Source organism: Neovison vison, chromosome 2 (assembly GCF_020171115.1).
Source record: "Neovison vison isolate M4711 chromosome 2, ASM_NN_V1, whole genome shotgun sequence".
Taxonomy (NCBI): Eukaryota; Metazoa; Chordata; class Mammalia; order Carnivora; family Mustelidae; genus Neogale; species Neogale vison.
The window spans coordinates 105,409,992-105,422,148 of NC_058092.1; the positions used below are offsets into that span (position 1 = coordinate 105,409,992).

General features: G+C 45.7%; 1 protein-coding gene across 7 annotated transcripts in view; it reads left to right on the plus strand.

The window, feature by feature from the left end:
* BCL9 (BCL9 transcription coactivator) overlaps nt 1-12,157 on the plus strand; it is an 84,008-nt gene that overhangs the window by 55,850 nt on the left and 16,001 nt on the right. For 3 of the 7 annotated variants that reach the window (XM_044239066.1, XM_044239061.1, XM_044239067.1), the window contains exons 2-4: nt 7,798-7,932; nt 9,427-9,471; nt 9,813-9,903. The gene's annotated coding sequence lies outside the window, so the exon portion shown is untranslated. Of the gene's footprint in view, nt 1-3,702; nt 3,738-4,137; nt 4,216-6,940; nt 6,966-7,797; nt 7,933-9,426; nt 9,472-9,812; nt 9,904-12,157 lie in introns of those variants that run through there. The other 4 variants (XM_044239064.1, XM_044239063.1, XM_044239065.1 and 1 more) reach the window with 4 other exon arrangements.

Below are 12,157 nucleotides of genomic sequence, written 5' to 3' on the forward strand. Positions count from 1 at the left end.
TGAGGTGATGGCACCTTTTTAAGAAATCTGAGTGTCCTATCATAGATCTGTCTGAGCGTTCATAGAGAGGGTGCCTCTAATACCCAGACTGTGGACAGCAGATTTGTGGTGACATAGGAGACCCACACTCACATCAGAGTGCCAATGGTCCTAGGAGGAGCTCCTGGGAAGGAAGGGGGTGGGAATGAATATTGATTTCTTCCTCACAAAAGAGAGACTTAGCCCTAAATTTTCCCAGTAGGGATGAATCTCTAAGACTCCCCATTGACTAAATGAACTCATGAAAGCTGGGATACGGAGATTTGTTTCTTTTTCATGGGCAACCTAACAAAGACATTGTTTGCGGGCTCTTTTCTTACAGCATAGGGGAGGAGCACTGTGAAAGTCAAGACACCATTCCCTCCTAAACCTTCATTTGCAGTCACAAATGACTCTCTTAGTGGTATTCCTTTGGGGTGCCCGTTTTGGTCTGGACAATGAGGTAGATGAATTGGTAAAAAACAGTATAAGAAGTAGGAAATTGTGGACAAACCAAGGGCTTTGACCAAGGCAAGAATTTGGTAGGGCCTCTTACAGCCTTAGCACCAGCTGGCTGAGTGGGCTCAACCTTTCTGAGTCTTACTTTCATCATCCCGAGAGTAGAACGTCATGTTCTCTTCTACAATGATAAATATTAGTGGGAATGAACAACCCACGGGAGTAAGAACAGTGCTGAAGAGTGTTGGACTTAAATTCTACTCCCTAAAATTGGGCATAATCTTGGCAAGTCATTAAACCACTGTGTCTTAGAATTCTCCTCCATAAAATAGGAGGGGGTTCCTTCCAACCCCAAAATTTCGGGGTAAGTTTATCAGGAGCTGAGGGAACAGAAGCATTTTGAAAGCAGAAATTTACGGTAGAGAAGGTTGGAGGAAAACCGAAATAAAAGATACGGTGCTTAGTTGGAGAACTAAGAAGCCAAATTTATGCTATCCATGTTTGCATCACAGTGAGTGCTTCTTGTCAGTATGAGAAGCAAATTTCAAAACGGAAAAAAAAAAAAAAATCAAACCCAGGTCTCTTTCACGTCAAAAGCCGTTATTTTTTACCAATGTTACCATTTGGATTAAAAATGATTTCTCTTAGAATTTCTAGAGTAGCAGAAACAGTTTGAAGTGTTTATTTATAGGATGCTTTTAAAAATGATTTCATCATTATCCATTAGTATTTATGTATAGACAGCCTGCAAGATCTTTATATAGCCAAATAGAATTCTTTCTCAAGTGAGATGGCAATGAATGGAAATTAGAAAATTCAGAAGACAAAAATTCTAGTAAAATAAACTATGATAGAATAAATACTATTTTAAAACGCAGTTCTATCCCACGTGCAAATGTAGCTAAGTTAACATTGCTATGGAGACTCTAACCTGTAGATTTCATGACTTGTAACACACGTTCTTCTTAATATTATTCTTCCTTCACCCTGGAGTTGCACATTTAGTATTCATTTACATTTTTCTTCTGGTTCAGTAAATAATTTTGACTTTTGACACATAGAGTGGAGGGTGTAATGCCTAGTAAAATGGTTAAGACTTTTTTGTACGTGTATTGTTAGAATGAGCTTGTCTTTGAGCTTTGTAAGTAGAAGTGACCTGGGCTGGAACACTCCACTCAGGAGCTTATTTTAGCAGTGGTTTTCGCTTATAGGTCCACTCTGTAAATCCCTTTTTTCCATCTACTTCTGCAATCCCAAATGATTCTTGCGTATTCCTGGGTTTAGCTGTCTTTCCCTACATGTGTACCTTAATTTTTCCTCCTGTCTTCTTTTACAGAGGTTCTCACCTATTGCCAAAACATGACAAAAAAAGTATTTAAAGTTTTTAAAATCTTTTTAAAAAAAGATTTTATTTATTTATTTGACAGAGAGAGAGAATATAAGCAGGGGGAGCAGTAGGGGCAGAGGGAGAGAGAGAAAAACGGGCTTCCCGAGCAGGGAGCCCACCTTGGGGCTCATCCCAGGAGCCTGGGATCATGACCTGAGCTGAAGGCAGATGCTTAACCATCTAAGCCACCCAGGCGCCCCCGACAAAAAAGGATTTTAATTATTTCCCATTTGGAATCCTTCAATTGATCTTAGATTTATATTGTTTATATGTACAGTCGTGTTTTTTCTTTATTTATATCCTCAGTCATAATTGGAGACAAAGGGGAAACATCTGGCTGTGAAAAAACAGTTTTCCGTAGCATCTAGGCTGGAGAGACATGGTATAGAAACTTACATGGTCACCCAAGAATTTTAAGTGGTTTGGAAAGCTTTATCATTCAGGGTTCTCCTGCAACATCCTTCACAACCAGCACCATTAGTTAAAAGATTGCCCCCAAGGAAGGTTTCCTATTTTATAAACAGGGAAATTGACACAGAATTAAGTATCCTGGTTAAACCTATGGGTGGTAGAAGCAAAAGCAAGGAAAATTTATTTACTTCTCTTGGCCATGTTGCCTCTGTCTTTAGGGAGAATACGCAGTACGTTATAACATAGGCAGTCTTGACTGAACTGATTCAGAAAGGCAGTGGGGCCAGTACTCGTAGTTGCAGAAACAAATAAGATCAAGACTCTACAAAGCACATACACAGAGATGGAACAACAGTGTGTTCTGGGAAGGACTGTGAGTAGACAGGTCTGTATAATAATAGTTGGTCACGGCAGCAACAAGGGCCACAAAGATAAAACAGGAGTAGCCGGAATCTGAGCTTTATTCAGCAACGTGCCTCGTCATTTTCCTTCTGAGAAAAAGTGCAGCCTAATGGGTTATCTTCTCACTTCACAGGGGACGGTGCCGGGATGCCTGGGCTTCGAGCTCTGCAAAGCGCAGGCCTTCCGAAAAATCAGGGGAGCGATACTTCGATTAAAAAAAGCGGTCGTGAAGCCGTTCGAGGATCTGAGCAGAAGGTCCTCTAGGGCACTAGGTAGCGATGCGTGAGCGGGGCTGGGCTGGGCCCGACGTGGAAGGAGAGACCCTGCAACAGCCACCGCGTTCGCAGGACCCTGGCAAGAATCGGCTTTGGAAAGGGTGGAGAAGAGTGCAACCCGAGAGGGGCCTGCTCCCTTGGGAGGGGAGAAAGCCGGCAACCGCCAGCACCGTGCACTGATTGACGGGTGAAGACCGGGGACCGGAGAGCGGATGGGGCAGGGTGGTGGCATCCCGGAGGCGTGAGGGGGGTTGCCTTGAAGAAGGAGGAGTAGGCTGGGACCAGCGCAGCAGGAAAGTGTGAGGGAAAGACCCCTTCCTTTGGCAGCTTCCTATTCGTTTCTGTCAAAGATGGCCAAATTTCCACGCTGCCCTGCCCCCCTCCGCGCTTTCTGCTGGTCCCCTCGGGTTGCTCCCCAGTGCTGCGGCAGGCGGTGGGGAGGTCCGGGTGAGTGTGCACGCCGGGAGGACGGTGCGGGAAAGAAGAAACGCTCCTGGGCCGCACCTCCCACCCCACCGGCCCTTTGGGAGGCTTTTTTAGTTGAGAAAGAGGACTCTGCCTCTTTAAGGTGGGGAGTAGGCGTCACCTCTGGCCGGGTGACGAACTGGGGCGGGGACCGGTGGGCGTGTCCATGCAAAGCAGGAGGTGGTGCTGGCCGTGGGCGGTTCCATAGTAAAATGTTAGAAGGAGGGGCGGGGTCAAGGAGGCGAGGCCACTTGGTGGGCGGGGCTCCGGAGGCGGTGCCTCTCCGGGAAGGCCTGGGAAGGGGAGGAGGAAGCGGCCGGGTTAGTACCATTGCGCGCGTTCCGGGAGGGGGACGAATGACATTCCCTTGGAGGGGGGCGGGCCCTTCTCGGCGGCGGGCCTTGAGCCGAGGCGGGGAGGGGCAGTCCCCATTCCCCCGCCGGGCGGGACGCCGGGGCAGGGGGAGGGGGCACTTCGCTGCTCGCGTCCGAGGCGGGGCCGGCGGTACCTTTCGTGGCGCGGTGCGGCTGGGGGAGGGCCAAGGGGAGGGGGAAGGGGCGGGACCGGGAGGGGGGAGCCGGAAAGGGGGAGGCGCCGGCGGACAATGGAGCCTATGTGTGCCTGCGGGAGTGGGACGGCGCCGCCGCCGCCGCTGCCGCCACCGGGGGGAGACGCTGCGCCGCCGCTGCCGCTGGCCCCGGCCCCGGCCCCGGCCCCCCGGGGCTGAAAGCCGCCCCGGACCGAAGCCCCCTCCCCTACTCCGCTCCTCCTCTCCCCTCCTCCACTCCCGCCTCGGGGGTAAGTGGCACCTCGGGGGGGAGGGGGAGGGGAGGACCGGAGCCGGGGGGTTGGGGGGCCGGGTTCGCGTCCGCGTGTTTTGAGCGGGTTTGGGGGCAGGGGTAGCCGCCGCCGCGGAGAGCCGTGGGATTGGGGGGGAGGGAGAAAAGGGGCGGGGGTCGAGGTTGCGGATGTAGTGAGTTGAGTCTGGAAACCTGTGGGGGAGGAGGGGGGGGCTTTTGCCCACCGCTCTGTGAGCGGGGGGGAAAGAGACCTCGGCGTCTCTCGATTTTTTTAGAGGTTGTGTCCCAAGCAGCGCTGGGAGAGGCTAAGTGAGGAGATGGGATGGTCCCAGGGTCCTGGGATGAAGGGGCTTTGGAGGGGCGAGATGGAGAGCTAAATAAGGGAATTCAGGTTGAGTTTGGTGGGGTCTGTAAGACCCCGGAGGTGGATAGAGAGGTAAAGGGGACTTTGCAGGCCAGTGACTTGTTGAAGGATGAAGGGAAGTGAAAGCTAAAAAGCATGTATGAGTAGTAAAGGGCTCTAGTAGGTGAGGTGGTGATGTGTAGGTCACTGAGTCATTGTGGGGGTCGTGGACACACCAGTGATTTCCAAAGTGGAACCCTGGTCATTGACCTTTGAAAGTTGCGAAGGCTGTTAAGATGTCACTGGTTAGTGTTGGGTGAGCCTGGTGAAATGGAGATATCCTAAGGAACACAACATCAGGGTTGGTTATTATGTTCAGAGGGAAGGGTAGAGGCCTGTAATATTGTCGCTGGGGGCCTTACCTGAAGGTTCGCAGGCCTGAAGGAGGAGGCCTCAAATCTGTCCTCCAGGGGCCCTGGTCTGTGCTAGAGAGGAGGGACTTAGAATTTAAATTGCAGTCCATTTGGGGACCGAAAAAGTTAGTAGACAAGGCAAAGAAATGGACATAAAGTATCTATCACTTGGCAGAGAGACTCTAAGATGTGATGGAATTGGTGTGAAGTTAGGCTTTGAGGCAGACTGGCAGTGACTGCAATGGGAAAGTGATTTCGTGGCTGTGTAAAGAGATTCATTTGGGTCAGTGATGTGTAGTGGGTTACTAGCATTTGAAATATACAAGATATAAGTGTTCATTCTTAGACCAGAGATTTGGACTCTTGTGCACAGAGCACAAAATAATGAATTGGAAGTAGCAGGTAGGAAGGATGAATGGTAAAATAGTTGAGAGATGGGGGTTGGGAGGGCAAAAAGATATGGGTGGGTAACAGTCATGTGTGGGTTAAGAACCTTTTTGACTGTTCGTGGAGATTCTGCAACATGATCGCTTTATTGATTTTGTTTTTTGTCTTGATACTAGTGATTTGGGAAGTTTAGCAAGGAATTAATGTTACTGTGAATAATGTTTTGGTCCTAAGTACAAATTTAAGAAAGACATCCTTATTAACTATTGAAAAAAGACTCAAACTGTTGAAGACAGAGATGAATTAATAAAAGGAGAAGTTAGTTAGATGATGTAAGGATGCTTTGAAGATTGAGGATTCCACTAATTAGTTGTTTAAATAAGAAGAGAAAATTTAAGGCAGAATTGGGGCAGGGGTAACATTTCACAGTTTTAGGACTGAGGATCTAATGGTATTGAACCATTATAATATAATTTTGTAATAACAGTGTTGAAATTAAAGTGATAATAGTTCCACAAGATATGGTAGGTAGATAAGGAGCTCATTGACTAAAAGATGAAGGAACAATTCCACACTGTTCTCTTCTTAGAAGACAACTTGTATGTAACTTAGCTTTTGAGCTCAGGATCCCTGACTTGGATTTTTAGATGAGGAGCATTGGTGAAAACGTACTTATGTACATTGGAATTTATTCTATGAGATATTTGCTTTTGTGAATCAAAAGAAGATGCTTTCTGGCTTATAGGGGTGGTAAAAAAAAAAAAAAAAAAAAGAGGAAGAGGTGTCCCAAGCATTATAATCAACTAAATATTTGCTCATGATGATTTGGTATAATGGGTAGAGCCTTGAACTTGGAATCAGGAAACTGGCTCTCCCATTGACTTTTAGGACTTTGAACCAATCTTTTGTATTTATCGTCCAGTTTTCCCATTTATGAAGTGGTGAGACCACTGCCCTAACCCGTCATAACCCATTAACAAGTGAATGCCTATCTGCAAAGTGCTTTGAACGTGTCTGAGAATGAGACATGATATAGCCCAACTTTTTTCTCCCTTCTAAAAGATTACTCTGTCTCAAGAACAGACCAGATTCAGCCTTTGTAACAATTACGGCAGTATAGTTGATCAGAGTGAAAAGGAGTACCTTATACATCCATCTTGTTCTATCGTTTGGGTTTTGATTTTCTACTAATATTGAAAGGTGATACCTCTTCCCCATTTAGTAGGAAGTTAGTCGTAGTGATGACAATTGTGGAATGTAAGAAAAAGTCCCCATGGAAGAGTAGGAATATACGTACTGTGAATGCTCACCTAGGCAGATGCCCATCCTAAATTTTAGTGACTTTGGACATGTTACTTGGCTTCGTGGTGCCTTAATTTTTTTCCAGCTATGAAATAATGTTGGTGGAATAACTTACTTGTCTGTCTGCCCTGGTGATTATGATGTTAGAATCTGTAGGAACTTTGTTTTAGAACAACTTTATTTGTTCTTAGCCTCCTATGTCCTACATACCCCTTTGGCAACCTAATGAAGTGTAAGACCTCTTTCAAGACTTGGATTTTTAAAATGCATAAAATGGAACACAATAGTCTTAAAAGTGACAAGGTAACAGTTAACAAAATATTAAACAATTATGATACAGTAATTTATATGCTTCTTTCTAACCTATTAAATAACAGAACATAGCTGTAGATCTCACCATACTGTAATTTTGAAGTAGGGATGAGTATAAACATTTTGTTGGGATATCAGCAACAAGTATAATGCCACGTGGAAGTGTCCTATGGTGCGTCTTGGTGACAGTCACAGGATTGCTAATACTGCCTACCACTGATTGTTCCCTCACTTCACAATTGAAGGCAGTACAAACTTTTGCTAGAGGTGAATGACTGCGAGTAAAGATGGAAGTTTTCCCCAGTAAGTTCACAGCGACCACAAAGTCTCTCCATAGACCCCATGTGAGCCAGTGTGTCCCACATCAAGAACTCCTTCTCTAGACCCAACAGATTTTTGAAAGTTAAAGTATCTTCTGGCCACTTGAATTTTAGGCTTTTGCAATATTTTTTCAGCATCTCCATCATGTTGAACACAAGGACATAAAGAAGATAGGAAGTAAAAGTTCATTTTGCCACCTGTTGGTGACTGTTCTTGGTCGTGGAGAAAGTTCAAAGCAATGATTAGCAGGAGGCTTTTGTGTCTAGTGGTTTTGCTTTTCTAATAAACAACCCTGGCTTCAATGGGATGGATTTGGGCTGTACTGCTCCATCTTGCATTTTGAGTTTTAGTGGTTTTGCCTTCCTTCCCCATTTTTGACCTAATTATTTTCTCACTGCTCCTTCCAAATACTGTTTTGGCCACAGAGCACTGGGGAATGGGTGGTTTTCTTTGCAGTCGGTGAATTGGGGTATGAACTTCTCTATTCTTCTCACCCCCGTAGGACTGAATGTGGGGCTAGCTGGTGTCACTCCACTTTGACCTAAAAATTCCCTTCAGTTTGGGAGGCAGAGCTCATTCTTGGAAAGTTCTTCTGTGTCCCAATGTAGAAGAGAGAGCAGATTGGACATCTTGAAAGGTAAGGAACCTGATGATGAACATAAGACTTCTGTGATTCACCTGAGTATTTTGGATTTTTTGCTTGTTTCTGCAGGGTCTCTTGTAAGTTAAAACTACATTTGTTCGTTATTTTAGCAGTTCCCAGGGCAAAAGTCATGAAGTTAAATGCAAGTCAAAAGTGTAAGCATAGTTACCTTCCATTTTTCTGTGACCTTCTGCACTAGTTCACCTCATGGGAAAGGCAGGTGGTGGGAAGTTAGGTTATTTTAGCATGTCTTCATTGATTTGTGTAAATGCAAGGCAAGGGTAGCAAAACTTAAGCTCCACACTCATTATAATCCCTGAATCACCCAGTATTTATTGAGTTTCTTTTGGGTGTTGGGTGCTAAGATGATGACCCTTTCCTCAGGGGGCTCTCTGTCTACACATAACAGAGATACAGTTTTTCGAGTGTTAGTGCTATAGGGCCCCAGAGGACATTCCTAGGGACAGCTGGGAATCAAGGAGGATTTCACAAAGAAGGGAAATTTGTGCTGAAATTTTACTTTGGGTGGCCATTATTCTAAATGATAGAAATTCATTTTTGAACCCTTAACTTTTGTCAAGACTCTTTAGTTTGATACAAGTTATATGCCTGCTTCAGGTTTGTTAGCTTGAAGGACAATAGAGGCATTCCAACCCCTCGAAGATGAAAACACTCATTAGTATTTTGTATGGACCAGGGTTTTCTGTGCATGCATATATGCATTGTATAGATTTTTCCTCCACATGTTGGGGAATGATCGTTCTTCCCATTGTGTACTTTTGCTGAGAGGAAGCTGTTAGAAGTTGGCATGCCAGAAGTTAAGAATGAGCTCAGAATGGAATCCTGTGGCCTTTTAGTTCCACATTCTAAGTTTGATACTCTGCCTTTTATGGAGTAGTGGTCATAGCATAGAAAATGAACTTCATTAAACATGACACAGTTGTAATAAACTTGACTTCTTAGAGCAGGAAAGTGGGAAAGGATCATCGGAAGAATGAAATTGGAATCATAGAGGTGATTCTGAGCTTGGTCAGATTAATCTGTGAATTTATTTACCACTTTGTGGCAACCTTACAGAGTCTCCTTTAAAAGATTCCAAAATAATTTGGCCTTAGGACAATCTGGAACTTGGTTCTTTCTTGCAATTTCAGAACTATAAAATCTGGGCAAAGGAGGAGACTCACGGTTATAATTTTGTTTTACGAGGACTAATGTTAAAAATCGTCCTGCTTGACCAGTAGCTTGTTGTTTTCTTACTCTTCTAGCCCCGTTCAGTGTAGCATTTTGCACACAGTAGGCACTCAGTCACAGGAAATCACCTGGCCAGGTTGTTCAGCCCCACATTCTCACAAAAGCATGTGAAAATACCTTTCCTTGCTGAGTGCTTGTTGTGCAGTGAGGGTTCAGAGGAGGGAGGGCTGCGACTGAGTTCACTCCGTGAATTCAACAGCACGTCTGCAGGTTTGTCTCTTTCTCCTTCCCCATTAGCTCCAGTTCCCTGCACTAACAAGGAGTCGGCAGAAGCAAAAAAATGTGAGGTTTTTTTTTTTTTTTTTTATCCCTACTCAATGCCCCGAAATCTGGAAAGTAGAAACATTGATTTTATTTGCCCTCAGTATTTCCCAGTCTCTGAAAATAAAATGTGCATTTGGGGAGGAGGGAAGGTCTCAGGGGCCTTGAGATGTCTACAGATTGGCTAATAAACTCTTTAAAATTTGGAAGCTGATTCCCTTTACATGGGAGACGACAACTGTCTCTTAATCGCACATTCTAGAATACATAGGAAATCTGCTCTTAAGATATTCAGTAGCAAGATGTATAGTTGATTTTCTTTTAAAGCCATTTAGAGATTTTTCTTCTTTATCCTCATCCAGGTGAGGGGACCTTTGAGAAGGGGGTTCCTGGATTCCTCTACCTCCTCACCTCCAGGATGAGCACTGCAGTATCGTGACCCTTGGGGTTTGGGTGAGTAGTCTGATGATGGACTGTAGCACTAGAGAGCTTCGCTGGCTTAGAAAGATGAGCTTGGGGAAAAGCTTCCAACTTTTATTCAAGAGATATTTTTTGAGCGAGCACCACGTGCCAGGTGCTATAGGAAGTGCTGGGAATATAGGGATGGACAAATCACTCTTGGTCTCTGCCTTCCCTTTCTGAAGATGAAATTCTGAAGCCATGATTTCATTCACTTGGCAAAAATATTCAGACTCAAGATGGAGGCTTGAGGTTAGGGAGAGGCTTGTCGGGAATGATGCCCGTTTTTGTGGCATGAGCAGCTGGGTACCATTTACCACGGTGTGGAAGAAGGAAAGACAAACACTTTGGGGAGGCAGGCTATCTGGAGATGAATTCCTGGCCCATCTTGTTGAGTCTGACATCTAGGGAGATGCCCAGGTGGCATTTGTGGGTTCAGGCCCACAGGGCAGAAGCTGAACTGGGGACGGGAAACTGGGAGTGGTTGGGAAACTGGGAGTGGTTGGCATGGAGAAAGCTTACTGAACAAGAGGCGGAGAGACCCCAGGGTGGAGTCCCAAGGACCTCAGAGTTCTAGACATCGCATAGAGAAGGGGCCAGCACAGGGGGCACACAGAGAGTGACTGGAGAGGCGGGAGGAGATCTAGGGAAGTGGGGCACCATGGAAACCGAAAGAGAAGAGTTTCGAGAGGGAAGCGATCAGCTGGCAGTCTACAAGATGGAGTAAAATGAGGTTAGAGCAGTGGCCAGGGGTGACCTGAACCAAAATAGTGGTTTCTGTGATCCAGATAGGGGTAGAGGGGGGAAGTTGGTTTAAAAATGGCGAAAGGGTAAATGGCAAGTAAGGAAGTAAAGACTGTGTGCTTGTCAACCCTGGGGAGACTTGGCTCTGGAAGGGAATAATAACATGTTAGAGCTGGGCTTTGTTTTCCTGTAATTTTTTTGTTTTTTTCTCAATGCTGGAAGAGACTATTCCATGTCCAAGCAGTGGTTGGAAATATCCTGGAGATGGCAGGGAAGGCCAAAAGAGAGAGAGAGAGCTCTCAGAAAGCTAGAAGGAATGGGGCCTATACCACCCATGGTGGGACTGACCTCTGGGGAAAAGGGGGCTGTTTTGTCTGTTTCAATAGTAGAGAAGAAGGAGAGGGCTAGGTACTAGGAAAATGGGTTTGCAGATTTGGTGCTGAGCATGTCATGTCTGACGTGGTGACTTCTTTTCTTGTTAAGCCAGGGCAAGCCATGCACTGACGGAAGGGAGGGCGGGAGGGAAGGGGACAGTTGGAGATAACAAGATACGAAATGACAGTGGGCAGGATAAGCAAGTGAGCTAGAGAATGGTAGTCATCCCAGCAGTAGTTCACCCACACGCTGGTACTGTGTTCCTGAGCATTTGATTCTGCACACTGGCTCCCCATGTCCCCGGAGTCCCTATCTTGACAGGCACTGGAGTGATAAAGAGCACAGCCAGGGTGCACGGCCCTGTGCCAGCTCTCCCACGCACTGGGGTCTGGCTAACTCGGAGATGACCCACCTTGCTCAGGCAGACAGCTGAACATTTCAGAGGCTCAGTTTCCTTATCTCTGAGATAGGGAGAATAGGGGTACCTGCCTCCTGGTGCTGTGGTCAGTGAGCTTAGTACGAAGGGACTTAAAAGAGTGCCTGACCCCTAGTTAGGAAGAATTTTATATAGCTTCTAAGAAGGAAAGGGAGTTGAATAAATGGATCTTAAAGTTAGGAGTTTTCTTTGTAGCAGAGGACAAAATCTGTGTGTTTTTCTAATGAAGGTCTCTTCGGTGGAAAAGGTTTTCCAGTTCTTAAAGTAAAACATTTGAGCCTACCCTGTAAATAAATGTAGGAGCCTGAGAGCCTAATTTGAGTCTTTGGAACTATATCATAAGATACCAGGTGGGATTTTTTTTTGCTCGGCTTAGGCCAAGGCTAGGGTAACTTCCTCCAACAACTCCCTAGATCAAGGGTTGAAACCCTAGATTTTGTTGCCCATCTCTCAGTGAGTCCACATGCTTGTTTCAGCCTTCTGCACAGTCTCCACCCATAAAGTCATGGTAAGGAGATGGCCTTGAGGAAGAGCAGGGTCTGGGCAAACCTGGGAGAGGCCCTGCCTTCCGCTCATGTGCGCTCTGGCCACTCATCTGTGCAGGCCTGTTGATCAAGCTTGAGCAACTCGTGAGAACAAGAGACTGGTTGTAGGAGTACTTTGAATTTAAAGAGTGGTATGCTCATAGTATCA